At 42.7% G+C, this 11,750-nt stretch overlaps 1 protein-coding gene across 3 annotated transcripts in view; it reads left to right on the top strand.

The window, feature by feature from the left end:
* The window catches only part of MPPE1 (metallophosphoesterase 1), a 32,033-nt gene that overhangs the window by 652 nt on the left and 19,631 nt on the right, over nt 1-11,750 (top strand). The gene's annotated exons all lie outside the window — the stretch shown is intronic.

The following is an 11,750-nucleotide window of genomic DNA, read 5'->3' as shown; positions in this document are numbered from 1 at the left end:
TTATTAGTGTTTGAGAGCTAACGAGCATGGCAACAAGTCCGTCACTGTCTAGAGTTCCAGTTGGCTGTGTCACTTTGGATCCCTCCAAGATGAGGAGAGTGGAGACCCGGTTTCTCCACAAAGCACAGGGCAACCCACAGCGTGCTCTGACCAGAAGAGCATGGGACCGGTGGCAGGCGGCTGAGCAATTCTAAATCCACCTTAGAGAACAGGAGAGCAACCGGTCCGTCATACTTACAGTACCAAGCGAGTGTTGGGAACCTCCACTGCTGCCTGCCAAAGCGAGGCTATCCCAAGTGACTTGTTCAAACAAAAAACAAAGCGTCAGCTTAGCCTTTTGAAGAAGGCATTAAATACTTTGAGTGTATGAAGTTTGTTATTGTCGTTCAGCACCTGCTTTGTGGTCGAAGCTTTCATTTTCTATATTAGTATGTCTAGAACATAAATGCATTAGTGGTGGCTGTATTTGCATTAAGAAAAGTACATAACAACACCATCCCTCATATGAACAAAACCTGAGTTGTCAATTTTCTAGTGACTAGGCTAAGTTTAATTGGCTTGGGCATTCTCTCTAAGCTGACAGACCCTAGGTCTAGATCTATTTTCTTTTATTTAGTCTTGTATTTCCATCTTGTATGCCACATGATTTTAGAATGAGAGGGATATAACATTCCTGCAATATGCAGTTCATAAAAGTAACAGCCTTTTTAAAAATAAATGGATCGGGCTTTTTCCCCTCTCAAATAAATGCCAAAACTGCCATGGATTGTAGTGCAGGAATTCAACTTCATTCTTTAAATTTCTAAGCTGCACTGTGGCAGTGGATGCTGCAGAGACAGCAACCCTGTCAGTCTACTTAGCAAAATGCTTTTTACCCCCCCCCCCCTTTTGAAAAAAAACAAACCAGCAATGAACTCTTAGAAGGTAAATTAACCAATACCCTATGTTTAAGTTCATGTAAGGCAGGAAATTAGGATTTTTTTTTTGCTTGAAGGAGTCATTACCAAAGTTTTGTCGATCCTTTTACTTATTATTCTGTTTCTAAGTCTTGTTTCCTCAGACTTCATATCTGCCTTGTCCTTACATAAGATTAGTTACTAAGTGCTATAGCCCTATAAACACCATATAATTTAGAGCAGTATGGAATAGAATCGCTCTGGATTCTTCCTTAAGCTCAGCTACCTCCAGGTTTTAGAAATTTGTGCCTTTTGTTGGTGCTGTTCTCAGCCCAGCTTGAAGCGACTCCAGGACCTTGCAGAGAGAGTTTCTGTGCTGGGGCATTAACAAAGATACTTGCTGGTGAGATGTTGTGAAAACAGCCTTAACTTGGTAAGAAAGAAAACCTGTAGCTACCTATGGCTTTGCATTCTAAGAAGCATCTCAGGCTGTGGTAGAGCATCTGTGTTTTCTCACTTTTTCCTTTAAAGAGCAACTTCTAGTTACTGATCTGGCCAACGGTAAAACAGTGTGTGTACCTTCTGCAGAAGCTGACTGGATGTTACTCTGATGCAGAGCAGATGGCTTCCTCTCTTGTGTCTCAGACCTGCTGCAGCATTTGGAGTTTGTTGTGGTTAGGCTGCCATCTGAAACATCTCTTTAACTTGTGCTTCACAAACAGGGCAGTGTGAATGACAGTTTGGTAGGCTGGATGCAGAAATACCCTCACTAGAGAGGGCTGTAGGAAATCAGTGGCACAGTGAAATACTGCTGCAAAGAGGGGAAAGTGCTCCTCTCAATATTTTTCCAAGCAGGAGTAAGTTCTCTGTAAGTAACGTGTGAGTGGCATTTGGAAAATGAGCGACTCCATCTGGCTCTGTAAAATTTCCCCAACTTTCTTTTCCCTCTGGTGGTAGAATATTAGCAAAAGGATCACAGAAGGCTGAATTTCAAAGGCTAAAATAACAACTGAATGAACCTTCGAATTTTACAAATTCATTCCAGTTGTGGTAAAAGATTGGAAAATGGAACTAAGGAGCCAAGAAGAGTACTTAGAAAATTACTGACTGCAGCTATTATTTTAAGACCCTTCAAAGTACTTTGCAAAAAATATGGTTGCCTGTAAGTCCTATGAAGTGATGGCAATACTTCTCTTCACCCTTCTCCTATTCAGTGATGACTGCCTTATGGCAACTGTTCAGAAGTTTTTTTTCAAACCTTCCTTAGTCTAGACCTGCAGGGCAGCATGAACTTGCTGCTGTGAGCTGCCAGGTGCTGTTGAACATCCGTGTGGTTCAGGGTACGCTGCAGTTGCTCTCTGCCTGCTGGATCAGGCTCTTGGCTCACCTTTCATAGCTGCCAAGGTCTTTCGTAACCTCTGATCTTTCATAACCCTAAGTGCTAGCCAGTTCCCCTCACATGCCTTTCATAATCTACACACACACACGCCATGTGTTTCATCTCGTCGACTTGCTATAGACTCATCCTAGATGAACTAGAAATACCAGTGCTTCTCGGGTGCTTCGTCGGTCTGAATTCTTCTGAGCCTTGACCTGGTTCTTGCAGAGGTCGGATTTCCTTCCCCGAGACCAAGAATGCTCAGCACAGGGGAAAACGTCTTACAAAACGGAGTGCAGAGCATAAGCTTGGATTTCCTTTTCTCACAGGCTGTGAAGCCGTTACTGACTTGCGTGTTACCTAGCTGGTATACCGTGTGGTGTTCTCCTTCATTTCCTTCTCTAGGCTGTTGCACAGTATTTCTCGGTGCGGCCGCTGTCTGCGACACCCGGAGATCCAGCCTGTTCCACAGCCAGCTCAGTCTGCGCTACCAAAAGCAGGGTCACTCGGAAGGGAAGCTGCTGCAACTGAAATTGGTTTAATTATGCCTCAGCCGACAGCTCGCCATTCTCTTCCTTGACAGTAATTGCACGCTGCGGTGATGCAATAAAATTTGTTGTAGTTTTTACAGAAAGAGAGAGTGACCTCCTCTAGCTAGCCAGCCACCGCCGTGGAAGCCACAGATGTCTTCAAGCACACGCAGCTGTCACTTCACGGGCTTGATGGATGATCTCTTAATAGGAAATTAAATGGGAGAGCAAGTGACTAACAGCTTTAATAAAAACAGAGAGGGGGGGACAAAAAGGAAGTAATCTTTTGGAATTATTAACCTGATGGTGTGAAAGAGCATTTCCTCAGCATGACAGCCAGTGGCTTGCTGCACTGTTATTAAAGCACTTCAGTGTGATTCCATACAGATGGTCTTTTTACACAGCATAGGATTATATTGGTTTAGTCACATAAAATTGTTGTTTACTGTTTCTAGCCCTTTTCCCTGGAGCTTTTCTCAGTATCCCATGAAGAATAAAGCTTGAGGCTGACAGTCTGCCTGTAAGAGGTAACCTGGTGGTGACAAACCTCCTGTTTGTGCAAAGTGCCACAGTACCGTAGTAGTTCTGTGTAATGGCCGTGTTGCAGTCAATAGATTTTATAGCTGGTAAAGAGGATGCTTGGCCCAGCTTTTTGTTTTGTCTTGGGAATACAAGTAGAGAAGGTAAATTGTAGGGAGATGTTCTCATTTCTTGCTGGATTCCCCTGAAGAGCTGTGCAGATGCCAGTTCTGCTCCATCAGAAACAATTAGGAATTTCTAACGTTGGCACCGTTTCTCATAATGCTCATTAGTGACTCTGGTCTGCTCATTAGTGACTCTGGGCTGCACTGTTCTCTGTGGTGTGTTATTTGTTTCCTGTGTTTCCTTTCTGTCATTCAGAGTCACATCCTGACTGCCTTTCTTCTCTACATGCAGGAGGCCCCGAGATCACTGCACATTCTCCCTCCTGCCACAAATTAACAAAAATTCTCCAGCAGAATGTGACCTTCAAATCTGTTCTGGGAGCTCGTTAGTGTGGAAATCAAGATTTTGGCTTCAAGATCTGTCAGATAATGGTGAAGTGGCCTCCTTCAGTGTTTTCAAACTGGTTCAGTCACTCCGGGAAATTTTCCCTTCCAGGAAGGATGTCTGTGATAGCTTTCCTGGGGTGTGATTGCCTTTGATTCTCCATTGGAAGGTGGTTTTCCCCTCCAGAGGGAGATCCGGGGACAAGGTAATGCAGTCCTGAGCTGTTACCGTTTTTCCTAGATATTTGTGGGTGTAGAATAGGGTGTGGGTCTTTTCTCCTGGCCTTGAGGGGAGAAGTGACGGACAGCCTCTGCCACATGCAAGCCTGTATAATTTTTTGAACATTTCTTGCTGACAGTACTAACAAACACAAAGCTGAAAAAAAATAGAAACCTGTTATTTCTATCACTGAACATGATACAGAACTTCTGTCTGTATACTGTGGCAGGATCTCTGTAGCCTAATTTTGTATAAAAAGTGTTACCTCCCTTTGGCTTTTTCAACTTTAAGGCTAAATTGGTGTCCTCTTGTGTGTTATGAGAAAATATTCATTGTTTCTAATTCTGCAAATCCAATCCTTTTTTTTTTTTTTTTAAAAAAAAAAAAATATTATTATTTTTCTCTCGATATGCAGGAAATATTATTCAACTTCTGAACTGAATTCTGAACTTTATATTATTTAGCTCTCATCTGTGGTTGTGCTATGGCTCAGGAAAGCCAGACTGCTTCTCCCTGTTTGAGGGAAGGTTCCCGAATGAAAGCTGGATTACTGCTTTCAGATTCAAGCTCAAAACAAGATGGAGGCCTCTCCTACCCCCACGTTGGCCCATCGGTTTGAGATTGTTCCATGATGTTTCAACAGGGATTTGTCTGTGAGATTGGCAGTGCTGACAGGCCAAGGAGCCTGATGGGTAGTGTGGTTTTTAACCTGCTGGGCAGCTGAACTCCACCAGAGCTGCTCTCTCATTCCCCCTCCTCAAAGGAAAAGGGAGAAAATACAATGGAGAGGGCTCAAGGGTTGAGGTAAGGACAGGGAGATCCCTCACCAAGTACTGTCGTGGGCAAAACATCCTCAGCACAGGGAGATTAATGTAATGTATTGCCTGTCACTACTAGACCAGAACACTGAGAAAACAAATGCAAACTAAAACCACCTCCCCCCCATCTACCCTCTTCTTCCTCCTCCCCCTGCGCAGCCCAAGGGAATGGGGAATGGGGGCTATGGTCATTCCCTAGCACTTTGTCTCCGCTGTTCCTTCAGGGTCACTCTCTGCCCCTGCTCCACGTGGGGTCCCTCCCATGGGACAGCCTGCTCCACCAGGGGCCTCTCCACAGGCCGCAGGGGAACTGCTGCTCTGGCGCTGGAGCACCTCCTGCCCTCCTGCTGCACTGACCTTGGGGGCTGCAGTGATGTTTCTCACTCCTCTCTCCCAGCTGCTGTTGCACAGCAGGCTTTTTCCCTTTCCTAAATCTGCTCTCCCAGAGGCCCAACCAGCCTCACTCTCTGGCTCGGCTCTGGCCAGCAGCGGGTCCCTTTTGGAGCCGGCTGGAGCTGGCTCTGATCTGACATGGGGCAGCTGCTGGGCTCTGCTCACAGAGGCCACCCCTGCAGGCCCCTGCTACCAAACCCTTGCCACGTGAACCCAATACATAGGCAGAAAGAATGCATGAGTGTTGCCGTCTTCCAAACTGAAGGGGACTCAGGAGTCGTCGTTGATACAGCTGGTGGATAGCAGCGGGATTAATTTGAGGCAGATGAAATTTCTGCGTGTTTTTACAAAGGCATGTAGATTTTCACAGGAGAATTTAATTCCTGGAAAATCTCATGAGACTAGTCTTGCAAGGGTCAAAATGACATACGCTGTCCTTTAATCTGTGTGGAAAAAAGGCTATGCTTGGAGTTATGATGGGGTTGCATCAAGTAATCCTGTGCTCAGAGATTTTCTGACAAATTAAATCAATGATTTTGGTGAACATGTAGCTGAAAAAATGCTATGGGTCACATTCCTGCCGCTTGGCGATAAGTAGCGGCCTCAACACCACTGGAATCAATGACATTGTCATTCGTGTGTGCCAGCATGAAATGTGTCTCAGTTCACAAGCTGAGTTAGAAACAGGAATGCAAGGAAAGAAAGAGAGTGTTCAACAAACTCCTTCAGTAACAGTGTAGGGAAATGCTTCTGCTGTAATTATTTACAATGAAAAGTAAGTATTTTAATGGCATTTCATACATTTACAGACAAGTTTTTTTTTTTTTTTTTAATTGCATATTGCTAATCTCTGGAAAATGATTGTTTTCTAATTAAGTATAGAAAATCAATTTATTGTTCGTATAAACTGTAGTTTGTGTATACACGCAGGCTAACATCTTTTGATTTTGAATGTTTTGATATCTAATGTCCCATGTTACCTAGCCTTGGGCCATTTTTGCAGATCTATTGAGTATCTTTAATTTGGAAGAAAGGGTGCTTACTTTGAAGTGGAGCCACCCAGAATTAGTGATCACTTTTGAAAGTGTGTTTGCTCATTGTGCATGATAAAACCTACAGGAGCTTTAGCTGTAGCTTTTTCCAAGAGTTTGAAGATACAAGTAGTTTTGGATTTATTTTTTATGTTTATTTTTTTTTGTCATTTAAACCAGTGCTTGTTTGATTAAAATTTGAATCTTACACATAGACTCCTTGCAGGTCTAGCTGCATAGCTGAGAAACTTGGCTGTCACTGTCTTCTTCCACCTATCTTCGATTCCCACACCAGCTCCGGAAAAGCAGGAGAGAGGGAGGCTGTGAGGCTCAGTTTCTAAGTCATAAATCAAGAATTCTAGTTTCCCTTTTAGCTCTCTTCACTCATTTCTCTACTTCTCTGCACATTGTTTTCCAGTCCATAGAATAGAGATGTTCTGCTGGTAACATTTTCAAGTTCTGAAAGCATTTGGATCTTAGAAAGCGTGCATAGCCGCTGCATTGTTGTCTGCTCCTATTCAAGGAGCAGGGTCAAAAAAAAAAAAAAAAAAAAAAAGGTCTGCAGATTTCACATCTGAGAATGACCCAAGACATACTGTGGGCCCATTTTCTTTGCTACTTCTGACTTATCTAGGATGCTGTCTGAGTTCTGCCCAGTGCCGCCCCTTCCATGCCTGTTCTTGTTTCTGTGGGAGCCCTGACTTAATCTGTCTGTGCTTCCTCCTCTTGATTTAGTACTCCACCAGTAGTATTTAAAATATCCCAAACACTTGGGTACCATAAGAATGTCATAACAATGCTTGCATGTTCTTCATAAAATAACCATTATCAAGTGGCCTTGCCTTCTGTAGTATTATGACTATCAATTATAACTACCAATGTTGAGGAAAACTTCCCAGTGTTGAGGAAAAAATAGTTATTGTGCTCATAGTATGAGGTACTGCTGTGTTGGATGCACTGGGGACCACTGTGCTAATCATTCTTCACCACACTGCCTTGTTCTGTGGCTTCCCTTTGTTGTTATTTTTGAAATAGTCATTTTAAAAACAGTTCTGCAGGTTTTCAGAATTATAGATGGATATTCTCTTCTTCTAAGTTTACTAAAGCTAGTAACTGAATCACTGAAATGTTGGGCTAAAAGAGGCTTTAAAATAATCTCTGTCTACTAGGATGCCAGTACGCTATGCGTATTAGCTGTACCTGCATCCCAAGTCGTGCCTGCTAGGTGGCTTCCCTGGTCCATTTGTGAAGACCTCTAGTGAAGGAGAGAGAACTACACTTAACTTTTCTGCCTTCATATTAAGGATTTTTTCCCTGTCATCCAACTGAAACAATCTCTGTTTGAAAGCAACTTTATTTCTGCTCATCCTTCCTGTAGAGGATATAAGAAACTATCATTGCCCTCTGTTACAATAACCAAAGATTAAAAAGAGAGTTACAATGATTCTTGGCAGTCTGTTTTCTTGCCTAAACAGTTACTTCAACCCTTCCTGATACGCTGTATTTTCTGCCTCCTGTCATTTTCATTCCTGTTTTCTGGACTCCTCAGGACCTTACCTGAGATCTGGTTTGTGCTGAAGGGAGCTGAGTGATCACCTCTCAGCATGTTGCTGCTCCCTCAGAAAAGGGGGTTTGCCTTTGGCTGCTGGCTTGTGTTCAGTTTGTGATCTATTATGTCTCCTCTCCCCCTTTTTTATTTTATTTTTTTGTCTTTGTCGTGCTACTGTAGACGTTTACATCCAGCTTTCTTTTTTTCCTCAGTAAAAAGACTTTGTAGTTTTTGCAGTACCGAGTTTCAACGGGTAGTTCAGCAATGCTAGTAGCTGATCAGAGAGGCAGTTTTATTGGCAGGCTTCCTGGGGACAAGGCTGTTTGTCAGGGACCCCAGGAATTAGCAGAGCGGTTCGGCAGTTCCTGGAATTAGGGAACCGTGAAGAAATCCTCAGGGACAGCGAGGCCTGGCAGCTGCCAGAGCCTGGGCACGCCATTTCCTCCCAGGTGCTCTGGGATTGCCGCTACACGAACGCCACATGAAAAATACACGCACGCACGAAAAAACGAAGGTCAGGAAAGCAGCTAACATCAGTAACACCACGGCCCCGGGAGCCGCGGCCGCCTCCGGGCCGTGCCCGCCGGAGGGCGCTGGGCGCCGGGGCCCTGCCGTTGCCGCGGCGACCATCGGGGCCTCCCCGCGGGGCGAAGCGGCCCGGCCATGGCGCTGCCGTCGGCCCACCGGTGCCTGCAAGTGAGTGGGCCCCGCCTCGCTGCCTGCTCGCCCTCGGAAGGCGCTGCCGGTAGCTTCGGGGGCTGCTCTGGCGTTGAGGGGCTCTCGGTGCTCGCCCCCTGCTGCCCGAGCATCGGCTGGTAACGGGGCTGTGGCTCAGCGGCTTTGGGCGCTGCTGCTGGCGGTGTTTGGGTGGGAGGTGGAGCTGCCGGGCTAGGCTCAGCAAGTGTGCGTGTAGAAATTCTCCTCATGACACCATGGAGCAGTCTTTCAGCTTCAGTGAGACTAAAACGAAGACGAACATGAGCTTAGTTGCAGATATTGCTTAGAAGTGTGTCTCTGAAAACTTGTGCTTCATCCCCTTGAATTTTTTTAAAATACAAACCCATTTTGCCTTATTCACTGAAGAACAGACAAGTGAGAAGCCTTCAATATACACCTTCAAGAAGTCGTATTTAAGTTCAGTATAAAGTTTGAAGCCAATTACTTTTCTGCTGTTTTGCTTTGTATATATTTACGTAGTTGATGGTGTATTTGCTATATATATCCAATATATATTATACATATATCCATTCAATATACATATTTACATAGTTCACGGTAAATTTAGAGAGACTTTTAATCAGAAATGTTATCTGTTCCATTAACACGTGATCTGAAAACGTCGCTTGATTTTTCTTTTCTGGCTCTCTTGCCTTTCAGCTCAGTGATGAAAACGAACGCTTACTCAAGAAGGTGAAAAAGCTGCAAACAAAAAATAAGGAGCTGGAGAATAATTTGGCTCAGATTCAAGAAAAACTGCGTCTGCAGCAGTTAATGCGTGACTATGTCACAAGCAGAGAGTAAGAATCAATTATCGAATTGGTATTTCCTATTTTTGTCAAAAGAAGTGCAGGATTTCAAGATTTGTATGTTGTTATTCCTCAGATGCACTGGGCCTTACCTGTTCTGCATGTTTTGAGTGGCTGCTTATGAATAGGATGGGAGGGAGGGAGAATGCTGGAGAAGGTGAAGGAGTGAAGGATGCCTGGAGCAACTACAACTATTGCCATTGTTGTAGTAAAACAAATAGTTTTAACATCAGTAAGTAATAGCCCTGCTTAGCCATCATGCTCTCTGTGACTAACTAGAGTTCTATTTTGCCAATGAACAATGAGTGGTAAGAGAGTTAAAGTGCACTGGTACTGTTTGGACTTGGAAGCTGTGACCCTGAGTACCTGCAAAACTGTAGATCTGCTGTTCTGAAAAGTGTCTTGCCAGGATTTACATAAAAATGTTTACAAAATTTTTCAAGTTAAAATTTGGTGTGTTTATGATCCTGCCTGGAAATCTCTGTTGTAAAATCAAACTGAAAAGTAATTTAGCCTTTTTCAGTTGCTCTGTATGGTTCCAATTAAATTTGTAAAATCTAATTTTATTAAGTCATGTTTATTTTGATTAAGTGTTCAGGTTCAAACAGAAACACACTTATGGCATAAAGGCGGATACAGCAAGGATCTTAATCTAGAGGGTGAAAGTGTCAGGTGAGTTCTTAGAAATTGTTTCTTCACAGAATTAAATGCATTATTCTTTGTAGGATAGAATATGTTGCTCATGGTTGAGTCAACAGGCTTCTTGTTTACTTCTCTGGAAACTGATTTTTTCCTTTGAAACAGATTGGAAAATTATTTTATTTACATTTTAAAAGAAAATACTAAATCGTAAATTAAACTTGAAAATAGCACTGGACAATGAACAAAACGGAGTTCTTTGACAAATCCTTCATGGAGAAAAATTGAAAGATCCTTCATGTATGTATATGCTTTATGTATAGACTGCATACATGACTTTTTGGGAAAATTTTTAATAATCTAAATTATATAGTTTCATTTTCTCTTCTGTGGGAGCTTCCATAGCTCCTTTTATATAGCTAGATTTTATATGTATACAAAAATCTGTAGGCCAGTACTGTTTTCAAAATAAGCTGCACAAGTGGTGCAATATTTCAGTCTTAATTGACTTTAGAAGTGAGCCACTGCTTATTGGTTTGCCAATTAATGTTAAATATAAACTGTGGAAACTGCTTTTTTGATGCAAAAGATACATTTTTGTTTTAAGAAAATATATATTGAAACATTTTAGCAATTAGGCCTGCTACGTAAAATGTACATAACAGACTGCTGCATTCTTTCAAAGGCTTTTGCCCATTTACAGAAATGAATTCTGGGCTGTGGATCTTCCATAGGTAGAGGCAGCCCCTACTGCTTGGATGCTACAATGAGCGTACATTGAATGCTACATTGAAATACTGTGGGAAATTAGTGTAGCAGAACTTGATGCAGGAAGATATCAAAGGGAAAAGTAATACGAATCTTTCCAATCTGCTGACAGAACCTATGAAAACCTAAAATATACATAGGTTTTACACTGATTTGTGCCCATTTGCACTGGTTGTGTCATAGGTTTTATTCACTCTTACTCAGAAGCAATGAGATAGGAGTGTTCAAGTGATCTAGCCAGGATTGTCTGGGAGCAGAACGGAGAGGTGGGGATGCTGCCTTATGAGTTCCCGTTGTCTCTTGAGTTTGTCATGGGTGCCAAGAAGCTAGTTTAAGCAATCTTATTTATATCCTTTAGAAGTGGTCTTTTATACTCCTAGTGGGGAGAAGTTACATACGTGATAGATGTCTGCAAACTTGCAGCCACCCTCCTGCTACTAGTGCACGGGTCATCCCTCAACAAGTTGTTTGTGCTAGTGTGGCCATATCGGTTGGAGAAAAGAACAAGGTTCTCAGCCTGATTGAAAACAGTTCTTTGCTGTCGATACAGACCCAGACCATTCTGCCTCTTGCCTTGCAGTTTCTTGCAGTGCTTACTCTTTCTGTGTTGCTGGTCACACTTCATTCATAACAATATTGCCATTACAAGTCTCTACAGTAAAATCCAGTCCAAATGGCACTTTGGGACATCTGTAATACTTTTATGATAAAGGGTGCATGTTTTGTTGGCTTTCGTATTTTATTGCAATGTATGCATTTCTTCTGTTTTAGTCTACTACAGATGTATAATAACCTACAGAAGCGTTTTGTTAAAGAAATCAAAACAAACCAGGAACAAAGTGAAACAATTGCAAATCTCACTGTAAGTAGAATTTGTAGGAGCAGTTATCAAATAAACATAGTCTTTTCAGTAGACTGAAAAATAATTCTTAGGTTTGCAACATGGACCGTGTTTTTCTTTTCATACTCATTTT

This window comes from Oxyura jamaicensis, chromosome 2 (genome assembly GCF_011077185.1).
Source record: "Oxyura jamaicensis isolate SHBP4307 breed ruddy duck chromosome 2, BPBGC_Ojam_1.0, whole genome shotgun sequence".
NCBI lineage: Eukaryota > Metazoa > Chordata > Aves > Anseriformes > Anatidae > Oxyura > Oxyura jamaicensis.
The sequence above is the reverse complement of the archived record's forward strand: the minus strand, read 5'-3'. Positions and strand labels throughout refer to the sequence as shown.